This window comes from Diachasma alloeum, unplaced genomic scaffold (assembly GCF_001412515.2).
Source record: "Diachasma alloeum isolate Michigan unplaced genomic scaffold, Dall2.0 Dall_scaffold_00199, whole genome shotgun sequence".
Taxonomy (NCBI): domain Eukaryota; kingdom Metazoa; phylum Arthropoda; class Insecta; order Hymenoptera; family Braconidae; genus Diachasma; species Diachasma alloeum.
The window spans coordinates 443,739-460,445 of NW_021680364.1; the positions used below are offsets into that span (position 1 = coordinate 443,739).

The 16,707-nt window shown below is 34.2% G+C and overlaps 1 protein-coding gene across 3 annotated transcripts in view; it reads right to left on the minus strand.

Annotated features, from left to right (window-relative positions):
* LOC107035629 (GTPase-activating Rap/Ran-GAP domain-like protein 3) overlaps positions 1-16,707 on the minus strand; it is a 55,788-nt gene that overhangs the window by 26,304 nt on the left and 12,777 nt on the right. The window contains exon 1 of one of the 3 annotated variants that reach the window (XM_015253135.1): positions 7,542-7,635. The exons of 1 other annotated variant lie outside the window; for it this stretch is intronic. The gene's annotated coding sequence lies outside the window, so the exon portion shown is untranslated. Of the gene's footprint in view, positions 1-509; positions 669-7,541; positions 7,636-16,707 lie in introns of those variants that run through there. One more of the 3 variants, XM_015253136.1, reaches the window with a different exon arrangement.

A 16,707-nucleotide genomic window follows, 5' to 3' on the forward strand; every position in this document is an offset into this window, starting at 1 on the left:
TTCAGTGGTAAAATTTTCAACAGTGAGTACAACCAACCTCCGATAAATAATCCCAATAATTTCCGCGATAACATCCAAATTTCCCCCTCGACAATTAACTCTGAGCCACCCTGTTAAAAAAATCGGCTGAATTTTCCGAAAAAAACCTTAAGTTCGATTTAAAGAGAAAAAGTCATAAGAATTTCAAGTTTCTCTGAAAATTCAAGTAAACCCCGATTTACATGAATTTTCATGTGAGAATGAATATTCACCGCGAAATTCCCCTGAATGTTCTGGTAATTCCTTGGACTTCCAAAAATTTTTGAATAAATTCTCTGAAATGTCAATAATCTGGAATGCAAGGGGAGATTTCTCTGAAGTTCCCTGATTTTTCATCAATTTCACAGTAAATTATGAATTTTCAATGCCAAATTTCTTGAAATTTCAGTGAACACATTCCTTGTTACAAATTTCCAAGACTCTTACCGGAAAGTTCAGTGGTAAATTTTTCGACAGTGAGTACGACCAACCTCCGATAAATAATCCCAATAATTTCCGCGACAACATCAAAATTTTCCCCTCGACAATTAACTCGGAGCCAGCCGAGTGGCTGAGACCGATTGATCCTTCAATAATCAACAAAGCGCACTGACGCGTGACGCGACACACCGAAAAGCCACCTTCGTCGCTCGGGCTCCCGACCCCTACTGAGCCGTCACACCCCCGGTCCCTCCGCGCCGCGCGTATTTCGCACCAACCCCACCTCTCCCTCATTCCGGGGTAGTACACCCAACGTTAGAATCGTGCGCACCGTCTTAAATTGCCTATAACGTCATAATCCACTGTTAGTACACGCCACTCGTTTATCCGGAACACGATTGTCCACTCGAGGGGGATAAAAAAAGGCGACACTCCTCGTCATTGGGCCCTTCCCCATTACTCATTCCACCTTCGATTGACAATTTTTCAAGCGCTTGTGTGACAGGCTTACGTGATACCCTCATGTAAACATCACGTGTTATATTATTTGGTATTAAATTCACGTGAAACTTGTGCAACGCCGGCGGGTCGAAGACCCCACATCCAAGGTGCATTGACTCGCTGACCCACTACCCTTAATAAAAATAGAAGAGGGAAAAAGATTTCCGCGGAAAGTTTTGCGAATTCGTGCAGTTGTTTGGGTTTTTTTAGGGAATTGAATTGTTTTGTTGTTTCGTTGGTGGAGGGAGGGGGAATGTGTTTATTGGTTACGTGGGGCCATGTTGTTTCATATTAATAATTAGGTCATTTTCGAACTTGAAAACAATGATGGTGAATTTTACTTCACAATTCAAGTCCGAATTCTTGTAATATTTAGAGAAAATTGACGATGATGAAATTATTAATTCCAGAAGGGTTTATGGAATATAATTTAACGTCAATTCCCTTATATTTGCAATATGATTAAGAAAACCATAAAGATTTTCAAATTTTAATCCAATTACGTCACAACAATTTTTATATATTTTTAGACGTCTAAGAATAGAAGAGGGAAAAAGAATTCCGCGGAAAGTTTGCGAATTCGTGGAGGTGTTTGGGTTTTTTTAGGGAATTGAATTGTTTTGTTGTGTCGTTGGTGGAGGGAGGGGGAGTGTGTTTATTGGTTACGTGGGGCCATGTTGTTTCATATTAATAATTAGCTCATTTTCGAACTTGAAGAAAATGATGGTAAATTTTACTTCACAATTCAAGCTCGAATTCTTGTAATATTTAGAGAAAATTGACGATGATGAAATTATGACTTCCAGAAGGATTTATGGAATATAATTTAACGTCAATTCCCTTATATTTGCAATATGATTAAGAAAACCATAAAGATTTTCAAATTTTAATCCAATTACGTCACAACAATTTTTATATATTTTTAGACGTCTAAGAATAGAAGAGGGAAAACGAATTCCGCGGAAAGTTTGCGAATTCGTGGAGGTGTTTGGGTTTTTTTAGGGAATTGAATTGTTTTGTTGTTTCGTTGGTGGAGGGAGGGGGAGTGCGTTTATTGGTTACGTGGGGCCATGTTGTTTCATATTAATAATTAGCTCATTTTCGAACTTGAAGAAAATGATGGTAAATTTTACTTCACAATTCAAGCCCGAATTCTTGTAATATTTAGAGAAAATTGACGATGATGAAATTATGACTTCCAGAAGGATTTATGGAATATAATTTAACGTCAATTCCCTTATATTTGCAATATGATTAAGAAAACCATAAAGATTTTCAAATTTTAATCCAATTACGTCACAACAATTTTTATATATTTTTAGACGTCTAAGAATAGAAGAGGGAAAACGAATTCCGCGGAAAGTTTGCGAATTCGTGGAGGTGTTTGGGTTTTTTTAGGGAATTGAATTATTTTGTTGTGTCGTTGCTGGATTTACATGGGGCTTATGTCATGGAATATTAAATATATTTTTTCATATTAATAATTAGCTCATTTTCGAACTTAACAAAAATGTGTATTATATTTTTTTTTTCATGAGAATTGAATGGTGATGGTCAATTTTACTTCATAATTCAAGTCCGAATTCTTGTAATCTTAAGAAAAAATATTGAAGATGATGAAATTTTTATTTCCAGATGGACTTCTGAAATTTAATTTACCATTAATTCCCTTATATTTCCAATATGAATAAAAAAATCATAAGTATTTTTAAATTTCAGTCCAATTAAGTCACAATATTTTTTACCTATTTTTAGACGTCTAAGAATAGAAGAGGGGTGAAAGATTGCCGCGGAAAGTTTTCGAATTCGTGGAGGTGTGGGGAGTGTGAATGGAAGTTGATGAAACTTTTATTTCCAGAAGGACTTCTGAAATTAAATTTAATATTAATTCTCTCATATTTTCAATATGAATAAAAAAATCGTGACTATTTTGAATGAATAATAAATAATAAATAAATAATACATAAACATCCAATTAAACTGTTCTCAACAATTTTGATCCATTTTAGTTATATTTATTTGAATGATTTCATTCAAGTTTCAAACGAAAAATCAGTTTTTTCAAATTTTACATAACAACTCTTGAAATGTTAACGAAAAATTATATTATATTAATACAAAATTTCCCGTCAAACTTTCAGTGACAATTTTTGATGTATTGAACTGGAACCGATTAAAATGAAATTCTAATCAATTTTGAGACTGAAAAATTAGACAATTTTAGGAGAAGTGGCTCGCGGAATTCTATATTGATTAAAAATCCAAATTAATGCGATTTATAATTTTTACATTGAAGTTCAAAAATAACATTTCTCACATAAAATCATTCCACGATTACCTAAAATTAAAAATACAATATAAACAAAAAATACAAAAATATAAACAAAAAATTCATCAAATAGACAAATAAATAAATTGATTTTGAATCGAAATAAAAGTAAAAATATTAAAAATTGAGAATCCCAAAATCCCCAATACTTCAGTTGCAAAAAAAATACTCAATTGAAAAAATAATTGAAGAATTAATCAATAAATAAAAAAAAACCAAAGAAATAAACGAATAACTTGATTTTAAATAAAAAAAAAATAAAAACATGGTGAATTGATCTCCAAAATCTCCAATAATTTAATAACAAAAAACAATTATTCAATCTAAAAAATAACTAAAAAATTAATCGAAGTAATAAAAGAAATAGAGAAGTAACTTGATTCTGAATCGAAATAAGCGTTAAAGCCTTGAAAATGCATTTCCCGACCCCCAATAATTCATTTACAAAAAAGAATATTCAATTTCAAAAATAATTCAAGAATTACGCTAGGATAACCCCTGACCATCGAACCCGATGGGTTGATAAGACACTCCGACGCCTAGAAAGCCCCCTCCCGCCTCCAATTTTGGCATGACTACGGAATTGCGCGGGTCGAGTGCATCGCCTCCCCCTCTCCCCCCCTCCCAATCATAGGTGCACCGTGGCACATGGGGTTAATCATACAGCGGCCAAAAACCCCATCCCACGGATATACCCAGAAAATACAGACACCGGTTTAATGTATATTCACTGGGCATGTGGAGTGCGGCCCGTATCGACCAACGCGACGACCTGTATTTCACTCGTGTGTACGGCTGCCTATTTTTCGGTGTGTGCATGTATAACAACAACATAATCCAGCCGACCCATGCAGTCCCTGCGGTTGTGCGCGGCCGCTATACGGGCACTGGGTTATTCGGCCGATGTTACTATCTACCCCCCTCCTCCCCCCCGCCCCTCACGCCCGCGTCATTTTCTTTATCATCGACGATCCACCATCTGCCGCCCTTAGACACCACGTATTTATGCGCGGCATTTTGCAATGCGGCGGGGACTATTATTAGCCGTGATCTCTTAATCTTCGGGTTCTTTAGACCTATTCGGGTTGGATATAATGCGCGATAGGTGCCTCGTAAATACGGGGGAGTGTCGGAGGGAAGTGAACAATAGTTAGATAGGGGAATAATAAATTGACGAGGATTTTTGAGTTTTTTGGATTTTAGGGGGAGGCGGGGCAAAATGGACACATTTTTTTGACATTCATAACTCCGAAAATCCTTTGAAAATATGACAACTGATGAGTATTTTTTTGGAAGATTCATAAAATAATTAAATGCGATATTTTTATTGGGATTGTGTTCTGCTCGTGGAACATGCAATTATACAGACAATTAATTATGAACAATTAATTTTTCACGCTGAAAATGTATTTTTTAACAAAAATTTTAAAGACTTTTTACTCATGAAAGAAATGTTGTTTTAAAATTTTTGATAATCAAATAACGTTTCTAGCTGTTTTCGCAACTTCTATTGATTATTTATTATTTATGAAAAAGTATTGGAATGCATGATGAACTGAATCACGAATATCAGTAATAAAAATTAGTTAAATGAATTTATCATAATCGTTTTATCAGTATAAAATTGATCCTGCAGAATTGACGAATTTAAATCAAACAACTCGTTTTTTTCCATTTTCTCACTGATCTCAACAATAATTTTGTTGAAAATAAATAAACTCATATATCTATTTGAATCAAAATGATTCAATTATCCGGAATAAATAATTAATTGTTTCTAAATTAAGGTTTATTATGTCACTGAACTCGTTTTCTCCGCCATAAACAATCATTTAATTTCTAACTAATGGTTTATGCATGCCAAATTTTTGGATGATTCCTTCCACGTGAATAAATGTCGAAATAATATTAAAATTATTTTACAAAATCCAAACAATCAAGTTTATTTAATTCAAATAAACCATTTCTTAAAGAATGTCAAGAATCGTTTTGTCAAAAATCAAAACGAAATTGCAGTTCGATAGCTAAACGAATAAAATTGTTTATTTAAATCATCAATTAGATTCCCCCATCCATTAAGTTCAAAGACTCACACCCATAACCGTCAACTGCCATCCAAAAATAAATCCTAATTTCACTCCCCTTCAATTATTAAAACTCATCTATTCCCGATTCCCGAATAAATCTCTATGTTATCCCACAGCTAATTCGATCCCCTTAGATATTGATAAACTATAAATTCATATGGAAAATGTATTCTGAATGCCGCCCACTCCCATTCACCCTCCCAAGTCTAGGTCTATAAACTAACAATTAACAAACCACAAATTAAAAATTCCCCGGGACAAATAAACCGTTGCCAACATGTCAATGCACCAGAATATTGACGAATAAATAACGGAAGATAATAAAAAATTGTTAAATATTCTAGTTTCTTCAATTCAAATGAACCACTCCTTTGATCACATAATAATTTTTTTAAATCCTGAATAAAATTTCACCATTCATTTAATACCCATAAACATCATCAACTTCCCCCCAAAAAATACTCTATTCCCAATTCCCGACTAAATCTCCATATTATCCCACAGCTAATTCGGTCCCCTTAGATATTGATAAACTATAAATTCATATGAAAAATCTATTCTGAATGCCGCCCACTCCCATTCACCCTCTCAACCAGGTCTATAAACTAACAATTAACAAACCACAAATTAAAAATTCCCCGGGACAAATAAACCGTTGCCCACATGTCAATGCACCAGAATATTGACGAATAAATAACGGAAGATAATAAAAAATTGTTAAATATTCTAGTTTCTTCAATCCAAATGAACCACTCCTTTGATAACATAATAATTTTTTTAAATCCTGAATAAAATTTCACCATTCATTTAATACCCATAAACATCATCAACTTCCCCCCAAAAAATACTCTATTCCCAATTCCCGACTAAATCTCCATATTATCCCACAGCTAATTCGGTCCCCTTAGATATTGATAAACTATAAATTCATATGAAAAATCTATTCTGAATGCCGCCCACTCCCATTCACCCTCCCAACCAGGTCTATAAACTAACAATTAACAAACCACAAATTAAAAATTCCCCGGGACAAATAAACCGTTGCCAACATGTCAATGCACCAGAATATTGACGAATAAATAACGGAAGATAATAAAAAATTGTTAAATATTCTAGTTTCTTCAATTCAAATGAACCACTCCTTTGATCACATAATAATTTTTTAAAATCCTGAATAAAATTTCACCATTCATTTAATACCCATAAACATCATCAACTTCCCCCCAAAAAATACTCTATTCCCAATTCCCGGCTAAATCTCTATATTATCCCACAGCTAATTCGGTCCCCTTAGATATTGATAAACTATAAATTCATATGAAAAATCTATTCTGAATGCCACCCACTCCCATTCACCCTCCCAACCAGGTCTATAAACTAACAATTAACAAACCACAAATTAAAAATTCCCCGGCACAAATAAACCGTTGCCAACATGTCAATGCACCAGAATATTGACGAATCAATAACGGAAGATAATAAAAAATTGTTAAATATTCTAGTTTCTTCAATTCAAATAAACCCCTCCTTTGATCACATAATAATTTTTTTAAATCCTGAATAAAATTTCACCATTCATTTAATACCCATAAACATCATCAACTTCCCCCCAAAAAATACTCTATTCCCAATTCCCGGCTAAATCTCCATATTATCCCACAGCTAATTCGGTCCCCTTAGATATTGATAGACTATAAATTCATATGAAAAATGTATTCTGAATGCCGCCCACTCCCATTCACCCTCTCAACCAGGTCTATAAACTAACAATTAACAAACCACAAATTAAAAATTCCCCGGCACAAATAAACCGTTGCCAACATGTCAATGCACCAGAATATTGACGAATAAATAACGGAAGATAATGAAAAATTGTTAAATATTCAAGTTTCTTCAATTCAAATAAACCCCTCCTTTGATCACATAATAATTTTTTTTAATCCTGAATAAAATTTCACCATTCATTTAATACCCATAAACATCATCAACTTCCCCCCAAAAAATACTCTATTCCCAATTCCCGGCTAAATCTCCATATTATCCCACAGCTAATTCGGTCCCCTTAGATATTGATAAACTATAAATTCATATGGAAAATGTATTCTGAATGCCGCCCACTCCCATTCACCCTCCCAACCAGCTCTATAAACTAACAATTAACAAACCACAAATTAAAAATTCCCCGGCACAAATAAACCGTCGCGAGCGTGTCAATGCACATAATTTCGCAGTGGAATAGCTAGACACCACCGTCTGTACGTTCACCGGTAGACGCGCGACACGCGACTGACGAGGTCTCCTCACGATTTTTCGCTCACCGCGCGTCACTGCTCGTTACAAGAAAAAAAAAGAGTATGTGGGTTTAAACGCGACGTACGTTCCGTGACAAAATCCACTCCAGCATTATTCTCTCCATTATTGTTGTCCAACAACTCGGCACTCAATCACCCGCATTGAATTCCCCCCTGAATCGAGAAAATATTTCCGGAATTTCTCGCTGTATTCACGTATTAATACCCACGTTTCTAAATATAATCGTTATTTTACTCCTCTAATGACAGCCCAACTCACCCGATATCATCGTACCCATTATTCATCCCGAGTTTTCTGCTGCGCGCGCGATAGCCGAGCTCTAACCGTGCGTGATATCACAAGCCGATAAGGTAACTCCCTCACTATCTCACTCTAATCCGCTAGGTTTATTTCACATTCTGCAACGTGCTTATACTCTATTTGCTCGTTATCGACGAGTGAAAAGGAGAGAATGAGTGATTAATGGGGGTGTGGTTGTGTCAAATGGAGATACCACTTGAAATTTATATTTCGAGGGAACTGTTTCCGTCGACAAAATTGTAGAGAAAATACATAATATCTGAAACATTTTTACTTGAGACAAGTTTTTTTGAATATCCTTGTACTCAAGTATTTATTGTTTTTATGATTTTTTTATACACTTCCAGTGCGTCGATATGTAATATATTCATGATAATTTGGTTCTATATAAGTCACTTCTCTCAGTGCATTTGTTATGTTATAATTTTGGATTGACTGAGAATTTGAGTGTGATCGGACTTTTGAAAAAAATTTATTATTTATAGTGATGTCGTTATAAAAGATACATATTTACACAACTTATTTATACACCATATTTAGAATTTTTAATTTCACTTAAAATTTAACGAGATTGCGAATTTTTGAGCGGTAAGAGGACGAGAAATCCCCAATTTACTTGAATTTTCAATAAAAATATGAATGCTCAAGACGAAATGACGTTGAATTCTCAGTCAATTAAAACTTCCAGAACATCTCTACTCAATTATTTCTCATTTTTATTAATTGTTGCGGAATAATTAAACTAACATTTAAAGTTTCTACGGATTGTTCAATGAAACAATGAATTTTGAATGACGAAATTTTCTTAATTTTTGGAACTGTCATCTGACAAGTTTTCCCCATCTTTTTTTCAGCTAATACCTTCATTAATTGACAGAAATGATGAAATGTAATAATTAAAAAAATGACGATCAACCTATAGTAAAAATTAATCATCACATTGAATTGCATTATCAATGAATTGAAAATTGGAACTCCAGTAAAAAACAGTCTGGAAAAATCATGTGAACGTCGACGTTAAAAATTTCAAGCTTTGCTACTTGAAACTTCAGAATAATTTTCTCGCAGCAAAAAAAAATTAACAACGAATATCTCAAACAGTACGTCGCCCCCTTCGTCTGCAATCATTGTATCACTCATCATTATCCCACCGTGAATTCATCACAGAATTGCGTGTTTCAGGTGAATAGTACCTCGGGGTCCCCCAGAACGCGGAACAAAAAGAGTCGATGGGAGAACAGCTGTTGAAAAGCAGTGGTATAAATGCCGTCAGACGCTCTTAATTATTATCGTAATTAGACGACGAGATTTAACAGCCAGACGCAGTCGTCATACCGACGAGCACTCGTATCCCTGAGTGAGGGGAATGCTCTCTGCTGAGCGACACGCGCGGGAGTGGGGGAGCTGGAGGGGAGTGATTGTGACGTAACGGAAGTCATTAATATGTAAATTATTTAAAACGAAATCAACGTGTGGTCTACCAAATTGGGGACATGCCCCTCATTTACATGTTTTTATGTTTTCCCCCTTCGTCGGGATTTTTACGGGATTGGGCTGAGGGTGTGTGTGTGTATGTGTGTGAAAAGCAATTTGCATTAGTGAGTTATCAGGTGAGATCGAGTTTTACTCCGGGGGTAAGACTTCAGAGGTTTTGCTGCGCAGTTTCTGTGGGGGATGGGGGAAGGGTTGTTTTGTAGATGACGGGGCAATTAGTTGCCTTTCTGGAGATCAATTATTAAGGGAGAGTACACCAAACGAAGTATACGATTTTTTTAATTTTTTTGCAAAACAATTTCCCACTATTCTCATTTTATTTTTATTTTGAGAAAAACAGACCGCATTCAACCGCCGATAATTCGGCAACGACAGAGTGAAATTCCCCGATTTTTTTTTCATTTCGAAGATACTTTTTTGACCTTAAAAATGAGACCTGACTCGTTCGAATTGGATCGTCAGGTCTAGAGATATCGTCGATCGAAAACAGTTCATTTTGTCTCTCCCTCTCTCCCGTCATTAAATTGGTGAACGCATTCGCTTTCGAAGCGGTTTATTTCATCGACCCGCTCCTCATACAGTGCCCCAACAACTATTTACGACATCTAATCTTCAGGGGCAATCCCCACGTACACCCTGTTCAATAAATCGGACGGGTAATGCTTCTCTCCAGCATGTACGCCGCATTTGTTCACCCGAAAATTTCATTTTCACATCACCTTTAACGCTTTTCCAATTTCTTCATTTTCTTCTGTTGCAGAGTTGACAGTATCTCATCTCATGAAGAATTAAATGAAAATATTATTTTAAATACACATTTGAAAGTGATTATTTCGGTCCGTTAAATAGTATTTATTCATTCGTTTCCGTTAAACTCAAATAATAAATATTATTTCAACTAATATTTCTTTCGTTTCAACTATTGCATGCCCATTTGAAGTGATTAATACTAATCACTTACACACAATACTGTTATTATTATTAGCTATTTTATTGCTATTATTATAATTTAGTTTTTTTCAGTTTTCTTTTCAATATTATTTAAATAATATTTTATTTATGATGCTTTGTGGCTAAAAAATGTACGTTTAACGTTTTTTTCAATTTCTTCATTTTCTCTTGTTGCAGAGCTGACACGATCTGATGAAGAATTAAATGGAAATATTATTTTAAATAAATGTTTGAAGGTCATTATTTCGGTCCGTTAAATAGTATTTATTCCTTGGTTTCTATAAAATATAAATGAATGAATATTTCAACTAATATTCCTTTAGTTCCAATTATTGACTGATTATTTAAACAAATTAATACTAATCACTTATATTCAATACTATATTTATTATTAGCTATTTTATTGCTATTATTATAATATAGTCTTTTTTAGTTTTCTTTTCAATATTATTTAAATAATATTTGATTTATGATGCTTTGTGGCTAAAAAATGTACATTTAACGTTTTTTTCAATTTCTTCATTTTCTCCTGTTGCAGAGCTGACACAATCTGATGAAGAATTAAATGAAAATATTATTTTGAATAAATGTTTGAAGGTGATTATTTCGGTCCGTTAAAGAGTATTTATTCCTTGGTTTCTATAAAATATAAATGAATGAATATCTCAACTAATCTTCCTTTAGTTCCAATTGTTGACTGATTATTTAAACAAATTAATACCAATCACTGATATTCAATATTATTAATATTGTTTACTTTACTGCTATTATTATAATTTTTCCATGTTTTATATTTTATTCTCAATTCTATTTAAACACTATTTTCTTTATGATGTTTCATCGTCAAAAAATGTTATCATTAATAACAAATGAAGAATTCGATTTTCCGTCGCGTGCTTTTCCCCTCAACGCCGAGGAGTTCGTATACCTGTTGAGGTTAACCAGAGAATTTGTCGGCCCTCGTGCCACTCAGAACTACCACACGAACACAGTACAGATTCTCTACGTGATGGGTGAATAGAACTCTGAGAGAAATCACTCTCAGGTGCTTTTTTCTTGGTAAAACGGAATTTGTATTGACGGAAGGCAATTTCAGTGCTCCTTTGTCTGGCTACATAGCGTGTCTGGATGTAACTACTGCGGATGCCGGGGAGTGGAGCGACGGCTGAGTCAGTGGGTCCTTTTCCACTGGAATGAAAACGGCGGTTTCGAGGGAATGTGGACATCGTCGAGCTTTTCCAGGGGTCGACGGTTTCTATTCATGTCCAGGCTTTGTCCAGGCTTTTGTTCGGGGAAGATTGGAAATTATTTTTTCGTTCTCGTATATTTTGATGTTTACTTATTATCAATTTATCGCATTATCACTACCTGATTAATTATTAAATTACTTAATTCATCAATAATGATTGTTATTATTCTAATTATTAATTGGTTAATTCAATTTTTATTTTTGCTCATGTGTCAACACCTAATACGTGTGCTTTTGCGGGAATTGAGAGGAGAAAAACATTATTTCGTTTTATTAACAATAGAAGTCAATTTTTCTACAGAAATTTCTGTGATCATTTCTTTCAGTTGTTTTGGTTAATTCTTTAAATAAAAAGAGAAGAAAAATTGGGTGAAAAAACTCAGATTATTTATAGTGAGGAATTCCTAGGAATTTTTTTTTTAATGTATGAAAAAACGAAATTCTACAGATTTTTTTCTATGAAATATTTTCGGTTGGATATTTTTTTTTAAAACGTCTAAAAATGTATGGAATTTCCAATAAAAATAGAAATCTAATTGAACTTTCTGTTGGTTTTTGACTGATTCAATTGAAAAATTCTACAGTTATCTGCGCATTTTTTCAATAAAAATATTCAACAGAAAATAATTTATTGAAAAGATCAATGGAATTGGATTATATTCTGCAACTTATTTTATTCTGATATTTTCATTAGAAATTCCTCTGCTGATTTTTTCCATTTTCTATTTAAATCTTTAAATAAAAACGGGATAAAAATAGGACGAAAAGGCCTCTGAAAATTTGTATTTAAGAATTCCTCGAGAAATACTTCACCAAAAAAATTAAAGGACGGAATTCTATTGATTTTTTTTTCTATGAAATACTTTAGATTGAAAATGTTCTATTGAAAAAAGGCGATGTGAAACTGTGAAATTCTTCAATAGAATCGTTCAAAAATTAATGAAATATTCAATCGAAATCCAATAGAATTTTCAACGGCAGAAACTTTGAATAAATTGTCACCGCGTGGATAAACAATATGCACAGCATACAGCGAAATAAGAAGTGCATCATTGTTCGAGACATTCAGCCACTGCAAAAGACCTCAAGCGTGATTTGACTGGCTGATTGAAAGGGAAATATTGCCTCGTGTTAGGGGTCTCAATAGACACGGACGAACAATGCCGTCGGCTCCCCCCAAGCATTCGGAGTAGTCTTCAATGTTTCACCTGTACATAATACAGTATTCCGGAGTAGGTATCGAAGATGAATTGATGAATCGAAGCTCCTTCCACTCGGCGAATATATTTGTGAGTACAAGTATATATTTTCGCTTGTGTTTGTGGGATTTCAGGAGATTTGCGATAAATTCGGAATGTCTTCGGAAAGTATTCATAGACGAATGTCACATGGAGAGAGAAAAAAATATTCTTTATGTTGGATTGACATAATTGCAGTCCATAAAGAAATTTGATGGAGTGGAACCAATTTACTTGAGGGAAATTAACCAACTCTACGGAAGAAAATTTAATATCTTCCACAAAAATTGAATTTTTGTCGTGATCATCAGAAATATCCCTAGATGAATTCCAACTGTTGGCGGGAAAAAATATAATCCATTGTACGACAATCATTTGATCTGAGAGAACTCCATAGGTTTATACCATAGAAAGAATACATTCACGAGGAAAGAATATTTTTTTCCCAAAAAAAAATTGTCCCCTCGAAATTCTTTTTTGTCCACAAGTGAATTGATTCAACACAACAAAATATCTCGTCAGGGGAACATATAATTTATTTATATCTCATAACATTAGTTATACCAAAAATTGAAAAGATGAATTTTCAAGAAAAAAATTGATAATGAGAATTGAAACTAATGTATCAATGATAATTATGAATTATTATTATTATTATTATTATTATTATTATTATTATTATTAATGATGAACAATTAATAACACATTTTTATGATAAATTGATATTACAAAAAATTCAAATTTCACGGGAAATATTAGAATATTAGATGAAGGAGAAAAGAATTTGCATGCCAGGAAAATTCCTTTGGAAATCCCTCCATTTACCTCAATTTATCCCAAACATTCACGCTATTCAAACCTCATAAATAAGCTATTTAGCAGTTTACCCGAGTCCTAGGTTAAATTCGGACTCGGTGCATTCAACGCAATTTAATCCCACAGAGGGAAAAGTTGATTCATTAATTGTTTGTCTCTCGCTAATGGATGTTACTTAACAAATGGCGATTTTGCGTAGAGAGAGTTTAATAGCTCGTTAGCAGGGAATACATAACTTATCGGGTGTTGTACAATTGGATTCATCGTGAATGGTTATCACGAAATTATTAATCCGTCGAATGTGAGTGGTATCTGCGTCAATGTTTCTATTATTAGAATAATTTTCGAAATGTATTCGTTTCAGAGAATGTGTGTTAATTGCGTGAAATGAATACTTCATTAATTGTAAATAAATCATCTGTAGGAATGAATTATTATGTGTTAATAAATTTTTAGACTTGGTACAGGTGTAGAAAATTTTTATAGAAGACGCAAGCCAATTCTGTAATAAATTCTAATGGTTTTTTTATTGAACTTCTTTTGAAAATTTATTCTATTAGAAGTAATGAAATTATTATTCATTTCCATGGTTAATATTGAGGAAGTAGGATCATGGGAAATGTGGAGAAATCAATAAATTACACTAGATTATTGTCAACTCGCGCCGTTTCGCTTATAATTTCTACTAGAATTTCCATTAGAATTGTGTCTTTTCATTTAAAAAATTAACAAAAAAAACGAGGAAAATTTGAGCTGATTCATCTCAATAGAATGGATTGGATACAGCAAAAAATCCAATGATTCTTTTCTATAGAATATTTTTCGTTGAACATTTCTATTAAAAAAATGCAGCGAAATGTCTCAATAGCAACTATTTTATTTTAAAAAATCATTAAAATTCGATCTCCCTCATCAGAAAAATATATAATATGGGAAATTCCCTATATTTTTCAAATTTATAAAGAACATATAAAAAACAGATATAAACCCTATATTTCATATATTTTTTTAATATAAATTGGGTCAATTATTATAAAAAAATTTTTTTCAAAATCTAAATTTTTACATGTGGGCTTTCAAAAACAAATAGAAAATTCAATAGAAATCCAATAGACCATCCTACGGGCTTCGCCGGGATTTTCCACAAATTTATTTCGCACGTGTAAATAAAATGAATAGTAATCAAAAACCCTCCAACCCTCCCAACAATTTTCCTCACAAAAGCCGTCGCCCTGCAATTCAACGATTTAAACTTCATCTCCAGATCAAGATTAGCAAAGAGTCAGTTGAAAAGATGAGACTGTGAACAGCAGTTGAAAATTAAACGTGAACACTCAGCAAAATCCGCGAGCTGGCTAATTCGCAGTCATTTCATTCTGTATTCCAGACACGTTTCAATTATAATTATTATTGCCGCGGGTTATCAGAATATATATAATCAGCGCTGAGATTTTTGCGGTGCATGTGCAGTGGAAAGAGTTTTGATCGAGCCTTTTCAATCCGTTGATGAATGGAAAATGATGAAGGCTTTCCACAGCTGTTGCATAAAGCAAATGAGTGAGAGATGGCAAAGGGATAAATGTAAGAGAGCGTCGTATTGAAAGTTCGCTCCTTCCGCTCTAGGGCACTTAACCTCGATCCAAAATCTCTCTATCGTGGGAGAGAAAGAGAAAGAGAGAGAGAGAGAGACAGAGAGAGAGAGAGGGGGGGGGGGCGGACGTTCATCAGTCATTACTGAGTCAGCTGACATCCTCTCGTCGTTTCTCGTGTTTTCAAACTGTTTCAATGTCCTTAGACAATTACCATACAACCTTCGGTGCTTTTCACGGGTACATGTGAAACTATTTATCGTTTGAGTCTGAAGCACACTCAATGAAATTCCATCAAGTTTGCCAATAAAGTGAGTGGCAGCGGACAATTGACAATTCGAGCTATTCAAGTTGGAAAAGGGAACGGGAGAGTTAATTGTTGTTTAAGTTGAGAGGCAATCTGGGACGATGCCTGGGTTTATTTGGGTTTAATCGTTGGCTGGGGTATCGGTTAATGGGATTTTATTGCGACGTTTTTTGGGGGAATATTAATTAAGCGCACACGGAGAATGGTTGTTGGATGTATCCTCTGCGATTGAATTTATTCCGGAATTTCACAGTTATATAGTAAGCGATATTTCATTATTGGAATTTTGGGGCATTGGTTCTGCAAGGTAATGAGTAATTTGTTCATTCGATAACCTGACGTTGCGCGTGGAGCAGGTGATTCGCGTCGATACGTGTGACATTCATTTAGAATAAAGCCATTGCTGCATTCCAAATTCAAGAGTCAAAATAGAATGCGTGCGTGTTTCTACCCAAAAAAACTGGAGTTCATCGCTTCCCATAAATTCAAATTTCCCGCCCCAACATGGCTACTGAACATGGCGACCTATACATCCCATCATGGCGAGCGTGCAATTAAAACTTTCAAGATATTTCCAATTTTTATAGAGTGACATATTTACCGGATGCAAATGAGGATCAAATATGTGGCTCTCCTCTTTCAATTCAATTAAATCAACTTTACCCATTACAATTGGAAGAATTATCGTTGGCGCCATCTGTTGTACTGCAGATGTATCATATGCATACACCAACCTAATATATTTATCGCCCATGACTGGGCCCATGAGAAGTCCGCCATAAAAGTTGAGGTGGCTATAACGACATTGCTGTATTTTTAAGAATAATAAAAATAAGAAGATTCAGACTGAAATTTTCCTGTCCCCTCAATGACACCACTGACAGCCTCAAATCTCCTCAACTTTTCGAGCGAGAAAAACTGCTCTTCACTCGAGAAAATCTGCTCCCTCCGAAGATGATTGTCCATGTGCAGGTGAAGCTGACTGTTGGATTATGAAGGACATGCTTCACGATGATGAAATTACTGAACGAGAAACTTTTAAATTATCCTTTGTCAACTTTTTTCGTTATCCCC